Consider the following 7,989-nt stretch of genomic DNA (forward strand, 5'->3'; position numbering starts at 1 on the left):
AATTTAATTTTTTTGGCTTATTTTGTACCACTTAGGTAAAGTTTCTTAAGGAATTTTTTCATGAAACCCAAAGCTGTCAGGTTCGTAGATAGAATTATTCATAATTATGGTGATAACTTTTTTCTAATACTAGTAATTGTGTGTGTGTGTGTGTGTGTGTGTGGTGCAGGGATTGAATCTAGGGTTTTATGTATGCCAAGCAAGTACTCTGCTACTGAGCCACACTGGTAATTTTTATTCTCTTTCCTGTTAATATAGCTGAGGGTCAGTCATTATTTTGTTGGTCTATTTTTTGAAGAATCAGATTTGGGCTTTGTTAATTTTACTCAAGTTTTCAGTTTACTGATTTTGGCTCTTTATCACTTCCTCTTCTTCTTGGGTTTACTTTGCCCATTTTCCTTTAGTTCCTTAAGTCTTAGATTGCTGGATCATAGATTTTTTTTTTTTTTAAATGTATTGTCCAATTAGCAAATATTTGTTTTCTCTAAATAACTTACTGATACCTACTTCAATTCTGTACCAGTCAGAAAATGCTCTGCAGGCTTATGACCCACATAAAGCCTGTTGTGATTGTGCCAAGTACTATTGAAAAAAATAGAGACTCAGAATTGGTGGGGGAGTATGTTCTAGAATACGCATCACATTATGTGGTTGATAGAGTTGTTCACATGTTCTGTCTGGGGCTGGAGAGATGGCTCAGCGGTTAACAAAGAACGCTCACTGTTCTTGCAGAAGACCTGGATTCGAATCGCAGCACCCACATGGCAGCTAACAACTGTCCATAATTCCAGTTCCAGTGGGTTAGACGGCCTCCTCGGGCATTGCACGACATGGGTGCACTTACCTACATGCAGGCAATACATGCATACTCATAAAATAAAAATAATAAAATATTTTAAACAAACAAAAAAAAACCCCAAAAATGTTGTCTTTACTGTTTTGTTTCGGTAAGGTGTGAAGAGAGGATATTAAAATCTCAATTGTGGGGTTCTCTCTTTTGACACAATTTTATTAGCTTTTGTGAAATTTTTGTTTGTTTTTGCGACAGGGTCTCCCTGTAGCCCCAGCTGGCCTGGAACTCACTATGTAGACTTGGCTGGCCTTGATCTCTGCCTAGAGAGTGCTGGTGTTAAACCCGTGCGCCATCACACCCAGCTTTAAATTGTTGATTATACGTTGATTCAGTGATCTTATGTGCACATAAGCTTCTCCATTACCTGATACTACCTGGCTGTAGTTCTTTTCTTCTCTTTTAGAGTATCTTATTTCATTGACAGTTTCGTGCACATATGCCGTTATCTTGATCATGCCCACTCCTGCTCCTCTCTGTACTTCCATCAATTTTTGCTGTGGGTTTTGAAGCTCTGTATTAGGTTGGGCTCTAGTTTATTGAACAGTTTATCATGAACTTTCCCTCTTTTCTTGTAATAGTGTTCTGTTCAAATGTATGTCATCAGAAGTGAACTGCCACCGCTCCAGCCTTTTTGACTTGTCTCCACAGAAACTGGTTTTCTGTGTATGTTTCTACCTCTTCATCTTTCTATTTAAAGTGGGGTTCTTACAGCAGATATTTTGATCTTGTATTTTTACACTGTTCTGTCTCACGGTCTTCAGGTCCTTGTTAATTAATGGTGGTTCACATGATTTCTTTTCATATAATGTGTCTCTTGGGGCTGCTTTTAGGTGCCTAGATGAGGCTTACTATGTTTTTACCTTGGTGTTTGGGGAACTTCATAGCTTTGTAAATGTATGCTGTTAAATTTGGAAAAAAAATCCAAAAAAAAAATTGGAAAAAATTAAGCGTTTGTTTCCTTAGATAATTTTTTTCTGTCCTTCATTTTCTTCCTCTCCTTCTGGGAGTTAAATTACAAATATGTGACTATGCCTCCCTTAAGTTTGTGGACCAAGTTTGTTGTCGTCCCCCTACTCCCACCTGAACATTTCTGTCTCTACGTGTCTTTTTCTGATAGAGCCAAGCTGCTGATGAAGTCGCCATGCCGAAGCTGTCAGAGGGATCTGGCATTTTGCCTGAGCAGTTGGCCTCAGTGTCCCCACAGTGCTTACAAGAAGAGTCTCCAGAAAACGTGGCCTGGGTGAGAATCTGTGGCTCCAGAGGGCTGCCCAGACACCATCACTCGGTTTTACGTCACAGCAAGTGACCAAGAGCACTTTTCTTGGCTATCACCATATATTTTTCTGTTACTTAGGATTGTTTTTCTAGTGTGGGTATGAACACTGTTTTCATACCACGTGGGTACTAGTCTATTCAAAAGCTGGAGAGATGGCTCAGCTGTTAAGAGCACTGATTGCTCTTGCAGATGACCTGGGTTCAAGTCCCAGCACCCACGTGGTGGCTAACAACCGTCTGTAACTCCCAGTTCCAGGGGATCTGATGCCCTCTTCTGACCTCCGTGGGCATTGCATGACACGGGTGCACCTACCTGCATGCAAGCAATACACTCGTTAAATAAAAATAAATTAATTTTTTTTAAAAAAAGGGGTATTCAAGCTGGGCATGGTGGCACACACCTTTAATCCCAGCACTCGGGAGGCAGAGGCAGGCGGATCTCTGGGAGTTCGAGGCCAGCCTGGTCTCCATAGTGAATCCAGGCCAGCTGGGGCTAGAGGGAGACCCTGTTTCAAAAAGACCCCCCCAAAAAAAAGGGATATTCAAAAGGGCCAGGTGTGGTGACCTGTGATTTGTAGTCCTAGGTACTGAGGGGCCAAAGTAGGATTGCTTTGAGCCCAAATATTGGGCTCAAAGCAAGTAAAACACTCCCCAAAGAGGTTGGGGAGCAGACCTTCAGTTTTTCAGAATCTGGTTCGTTAAATGGGAGGTCCTTTCATCTGTAGCAGGATGAACAGCCAGGCCTGGTGACTTTTCTGTTGAGACAGCAGAAGCTCGGGCCAGTAACCTTTCCTAATTGGCCTGGCTGTGTCCTTCATGCCACCAGAGATGTAGATGTGCCCTGTCTTAGCATGGGATGGTGAGCAGCCCTTGAGCAGTTCCTCAGGCAAATGGATCTTGACCGGTGATGTAAAAAGAGCATCCTGTGATTGCCTCCTTGAGGTGTTGAGGACTAGAAGCAGGAGGTTTGCATGATCAGAACCCAGCCATCTGGTCTTGGTCACTTCACATGGGAATTTCCAAAAGAATTGTACAAATGTGAGAATAACTTGAACCAGTATGTTAATAAATGTTCTAGATGAAAAGTGCCCCTCAAAACCCAGTAACTTAATACTAGGGATTCATCATTCTTGACTAGTCCTGATCAGAATCAGAGATTTTCACTTAAACTTCATGGTACTATTTGTGTGTTTTCCCAGAATATAGGAAAGGATATTATGGAATCCAGGTGGCCCTGTCACCTTGCTATAAGCCTCCATCTGGTTCATATAAACAGGAAACGAAATTAAAGCAGGATCCTTCTACTTTAGCCTCTGGAATGCTGGGATAGCAGGTATGTACCACCATGCCCAGCCTTGGTGTGAATTAAAAATAATTTTTGAGACAGGATCTCCCTGTTGCCCCAGCTGATCTGGAACTTACTGTGTAGACCATGCTGGCCTTGATCTCACAGAGATCCACCAGCCTTTGTCCCCCAAGTGCTAGAAAACACTTTGAGGTATTACTTTTTCTTTACATTCACTTCCATAAGATTTCTTTAAAAATTTTTAAAACATTTTTATTATTTGTGTATGTCTCTCTGTGTGTATATGTGTTTATGTATACACACATGTGCACACACATTGGCCTCAGGCATTGCACCTGAGGTGCACTTACATGTTGGCAAAATACTCATACACATAAAAAGAAATTAAAAAAACTTTTAAGTACAAAGAAGAGGCTCAGAAATGGCTCAGTGGTTAAGAGTGCATATTGCTCTTGCAGAGGACCAGAGTCGCCCACTGTTGGGCAGCTTGTACCTGATGGCAACCCTACCTCTAGAGGAATCTGACTCCTCTGGCTCCCCAGGCACTGGCAGTCACATGAAACATCCACACACAGGCCCACATGGGTGCACATAATTAAAGATAGTAAAAAAAATTAAAAAGAAGGAAGTGACAGATTTAGCAGTGGATTTCAATATAGTCAAAATATTTTAATGTAGTCAGTATAAGAAAAATGACAGCTGTCTCTGTTGTGTGCTGTCTTTGAAATCTAGTATGGATTTTACACTTAGGGGGCTTCTCAGTTTGGACCAGCTACAGGTTACGTGTTCACAGCCCCTTCACCTTATCATCCTGTTTGAGCAGCACCCCTGGAGAACACAGCTAAGGTGAGGTGACGAGCAGAGTCCATCAGAGTCCAAACCCATGCATGTAGGGCTCAACCCAAAGCCGAAGGGAACTGGAGCTCTTAGGTTGTCCCCACAGGGAGGCCCTGGTAGCTAAGTGCAGTGTGTGTGAAAGGAAACCTGGGAGCAGTTAGGTGTCACAAGCAAGGCCAAAGTGTCTCTTTCACTGACTCAAGACTAAATTAGGCTGGTGTGATGGCCACACCTTTAATCCCAGCACTCAAGAGACAGAGGCAGGCAGAGCTCTGTGAGTTTGAGGCAGCCTGGTCTACATAGCCAGTTCCAGGCCAGCCAGAGCTACAGTCTCAAAAAAACAAACAAAACAAATTGAAAGGGGCAGAAACAAGTGCATGCCCAAGAGCAATGTCCTATGAGACCTGGTCTTGGTCTTGCCAGAGCAGGGCTGGTGATCTCACCTGGCTTGAGGTATCAGTTTCCTTTTGTGAATGGAACTTGAAGATAAGCAGAAATTTGACATGACCAACAGACTGGGCATGGTGCACACCAGTAGTCCCAGCACTTGTGAGACTGAGGCAGGAAGGTTAAGAGTTTGTAGTCAGCCTGGGCTACCAAGAGAGACCCTGACTCACAAATACCCAACAAGTCCTAAATAACAACAACAACAACAACAACAATAATAATAATAAAAGCTTAAAATATCTTGCTGGAGCTGTAGCCCAGTGGTAGTGTGTGGGGTTATGTGCAATCCCTTGGGTTCTATCTCCTATACCAGAGGAGACCTAAACGTCTTGAAGTGAAAAATTGTGAATTATGAGTGCAGACAGATGCTCTGCAAACAGGAGTGTGAGCCTGCCTATTGCCAGGATGACACCTTGCCGGAAACCTTAGGTTTGTCAGGGGGATCACTTGGTTCAGTTGGCTCAGCATGGGAATGCTGCCACATCTTGGCCCTTGAAGTTCAGCTCATCTTTTAGGGTGGCCCCCACGCTGTCTCCAGCTTCAGATCTCAGTGAGAGGAAGTAGCAAGGTTTCTGATGGAGCTTCCTTTGTAGACCTGTGGTCCCAAACTTTATTAACTATATTAGTCTATCAATAAAACATTTGAAAATGTATACCCAGATAATGTCACTGTTAGCAGACCCCCCTACCCCGTTTGATTCCCATTTTCCTCCAAATACAACCCACACACCTATGGTGACCCACAAGCCCCTTGCAGCCTGTTCCCTTCTCCCTCCTATCTGATCTTATTGTCTGTATACCTCAGCCACGGTGACCTCTGTGCTGTTCATTGAACAAACCAAAGGTGCTCTATTGACACAGCTCAGCTCTGACTGGTTCCCACCTGGAACATTCTTCCCTCTGATGTTCACAGAGATGGCACTGGTCACCTCTCTCTCTGATTTGAAATGACAGCAACACAACTCCCTCTCTACTTATCTCTATTTTACATAAGGAAACTATCCCTTTCCTCACATGGAGATTACTCCATGGGGCACAGAGTTCTATTTTGTTGGTGCCTGGTACATAGAACATATTCCGCAATATTTGTTGAATGAATTAATGTATTGTGGTACTAATATGGTGTGTTTTATAAAACAACAAATACAGGGCTGGAGAGATGGCTCAGTGGTTAAGAACATTGTCGGCTCTTGCAGAGGACCCAGCACCCACATGGTGATTTAACAATTGTCTGTAACTCCAGTTCTAGAGGATCCGATGCCCTCTTCTGACCTCTAAGAGCATTGTACGACCTGGGTGCTTTTACATACATTGCAAGCAATACACTCGTGCACATGAAAATAAAATCATAAAATATATTTTAAAAAAACAAAATGGAGCCGGGCGTGGTGGTGCACACCTTTAGTCCCAGCACTTGGGAGGCAGAGGCAGGCAAATCTTTGTGAGTTCAAGGCCAGCCTGGTCTGCATAGTGAGTTCAGGTCAGCTGGTGCCATAGGGAGACCCTGTCTCAAAAAAAACAAAGCAAAACAAAAACCAACAACAAAAAAAAACCAAAAAAACAAATTGGATTTCAAATATGTTCAGCATCTTCGGAATCACAAAGCACTCTTCCCTGTATGCCTTCACTCAGAAACCTCTTGTAAGAATGAGTACTTCTGAAAGTGGTTGAGGAAAATAACTGGCAGTATTTTAACAAATGAAACCCAATTGAAGGGTGAGCACATGGCAATTCTTCAGGAAGGGACATGTTCTGTGGGGGAGATGCTCAGCACCAGCCACTCTTGAAAAATGCTACCTATTACATGGCAGCATGCACCTGTAATCCCAGCATTTTGGAGGCTGATGCAGGGGATTGAGAATTTGAAATGGGCTACCTATTAATACTCAAAAAAAAAAAAAAAAAAAAAAATCAAGCCAGTATCTGTATAGTAGAAAGGCTTCTTGTGGTCACTAGAGTGCGCTGTGGACCACATGCCAGAGGAACAGGGCAAGCATAGAGAAAGTTCACAAGGGTGGAAGGTTGACAGGATCAGGAGGACAGTGGTATGAGACCCCCATTGGCCAGGAACTGGATCCCCAAAAGTAGGTATGGCACCTAATTCTGCTACCCCAAATAAAAGTGTTTAAGGCAGCTGGCCTGAATTTGACAGGACTGTTTCTCTTATTTTTTTGAGACGGGGTCTCCTTATGTAGTCCTTGGTGTCCTGGAACTCTTTATGTAGACCAGGCTGGCCTCAAGCTCACAGAAAGCCACCTGCCTCAGTATGAGCTTCTGTGCCTGGCCTAACTTTTTTTCCTTTTGTAGTGCTGGGAATTGAACTTAGAACCTTTCAGTAGTTAGGCAGGTGCTCTACTGATGAGCTATAGTCTCAGTCCTTCCCCAACTCTTTTTATTTTATTTATTTATTTTTAAACAGAATAGGGTAGTGATTTATTTACAGAAGAGTGGGCACCTCACATTTCCTGTGACCTCCCGACAGCTGCACAAAATTGTGAGAGAGGTACCTCGTGGTGTTCTTGGCCTTCCCCAACTCTTAAATTCTCTGATTTCACTTCAGTTTTCTGTCTACAGGTCTTGAATAAATCATAGGCTTGATCAACATTCCACAACACTTACTCCACTTTGACAAACAACACTTCTTTGCTGTTCTTTTTTGCTGTGGAGATTTGAATACATCCTGAGTGGGTCCCATAGCTGCTTTCTTTCTGTGTAATCAAAAAATCTTGTGGGCTACATAGCTGGTTCTGTCCATTTGTTTGTCTTCTGTGTGTGCATATATATGTGTACTTGTCCATGTGAGTGGGGATGTGTTTGTGGGTAGATGTCAGAGGTGGATATAGGAAATCTCCAGGTATCCTCTACCTTATTTTGTGAGACAGGGTCTCTCATTGAACCTGGAGCTTGATGAGTCAGCTAGCCTGGCTGGCCAGCAGGCTCCAGAAGCTTCTCGCCTCTGCTTCCCCAGTGCTGGAATGACAGGTACATACTCTCACCCTCAGCTTTTTCTATGTGGGTGCTGGGGATTGAACACGGTCCTCATGATTGCATAAAGATGCTTTCCTGACAGCTGTCTCCCTAGCTGCTGTTTGTCTTTTGAGACAGGCTCTCAAACTCTCCACCTTCCTGTCCTAGCATCCCTAGTGCAGAGCTTGTAGGTGTGGACTACATCTGACTGTAGCTCTGACATGTGTTTATTAGTATCATCATTTTTTTTTTCCGCTTCTGCTTCCCAAGTGCTGGGATTCAAGATCTGACATGCATTTTTGCC

At 43.2% G+C, this 7,989-nt stretch overlaps 1 pseudogene; it reads left to right on the forward strand.

Annotated features, from left to right (window-relative positions):
- The first annotated feature begins 1,988 nt into the window (after nucleotides 1–1,988).
- Nucleotides 1,989–7,989, forward strand: part of LOC103725107 — a 10,380-nt pseudogene continuing 4,379 nt past the window's right edge.

This window comes from Nannospalax galili, unplaced genomic scaffold, assembly GCF_000622305.1.
Source record: "Nannospalax galili isolate Female #2095 unplaced genomic scaffold, S.galili_v1.0 scaffold1508, whole genome shotgun sequence".
NCBI lineage: Eukaryota > Metazoa > Chordata > Mammalia > Rodentia > Spalacidae > Nannospalax > Nannospalax galili.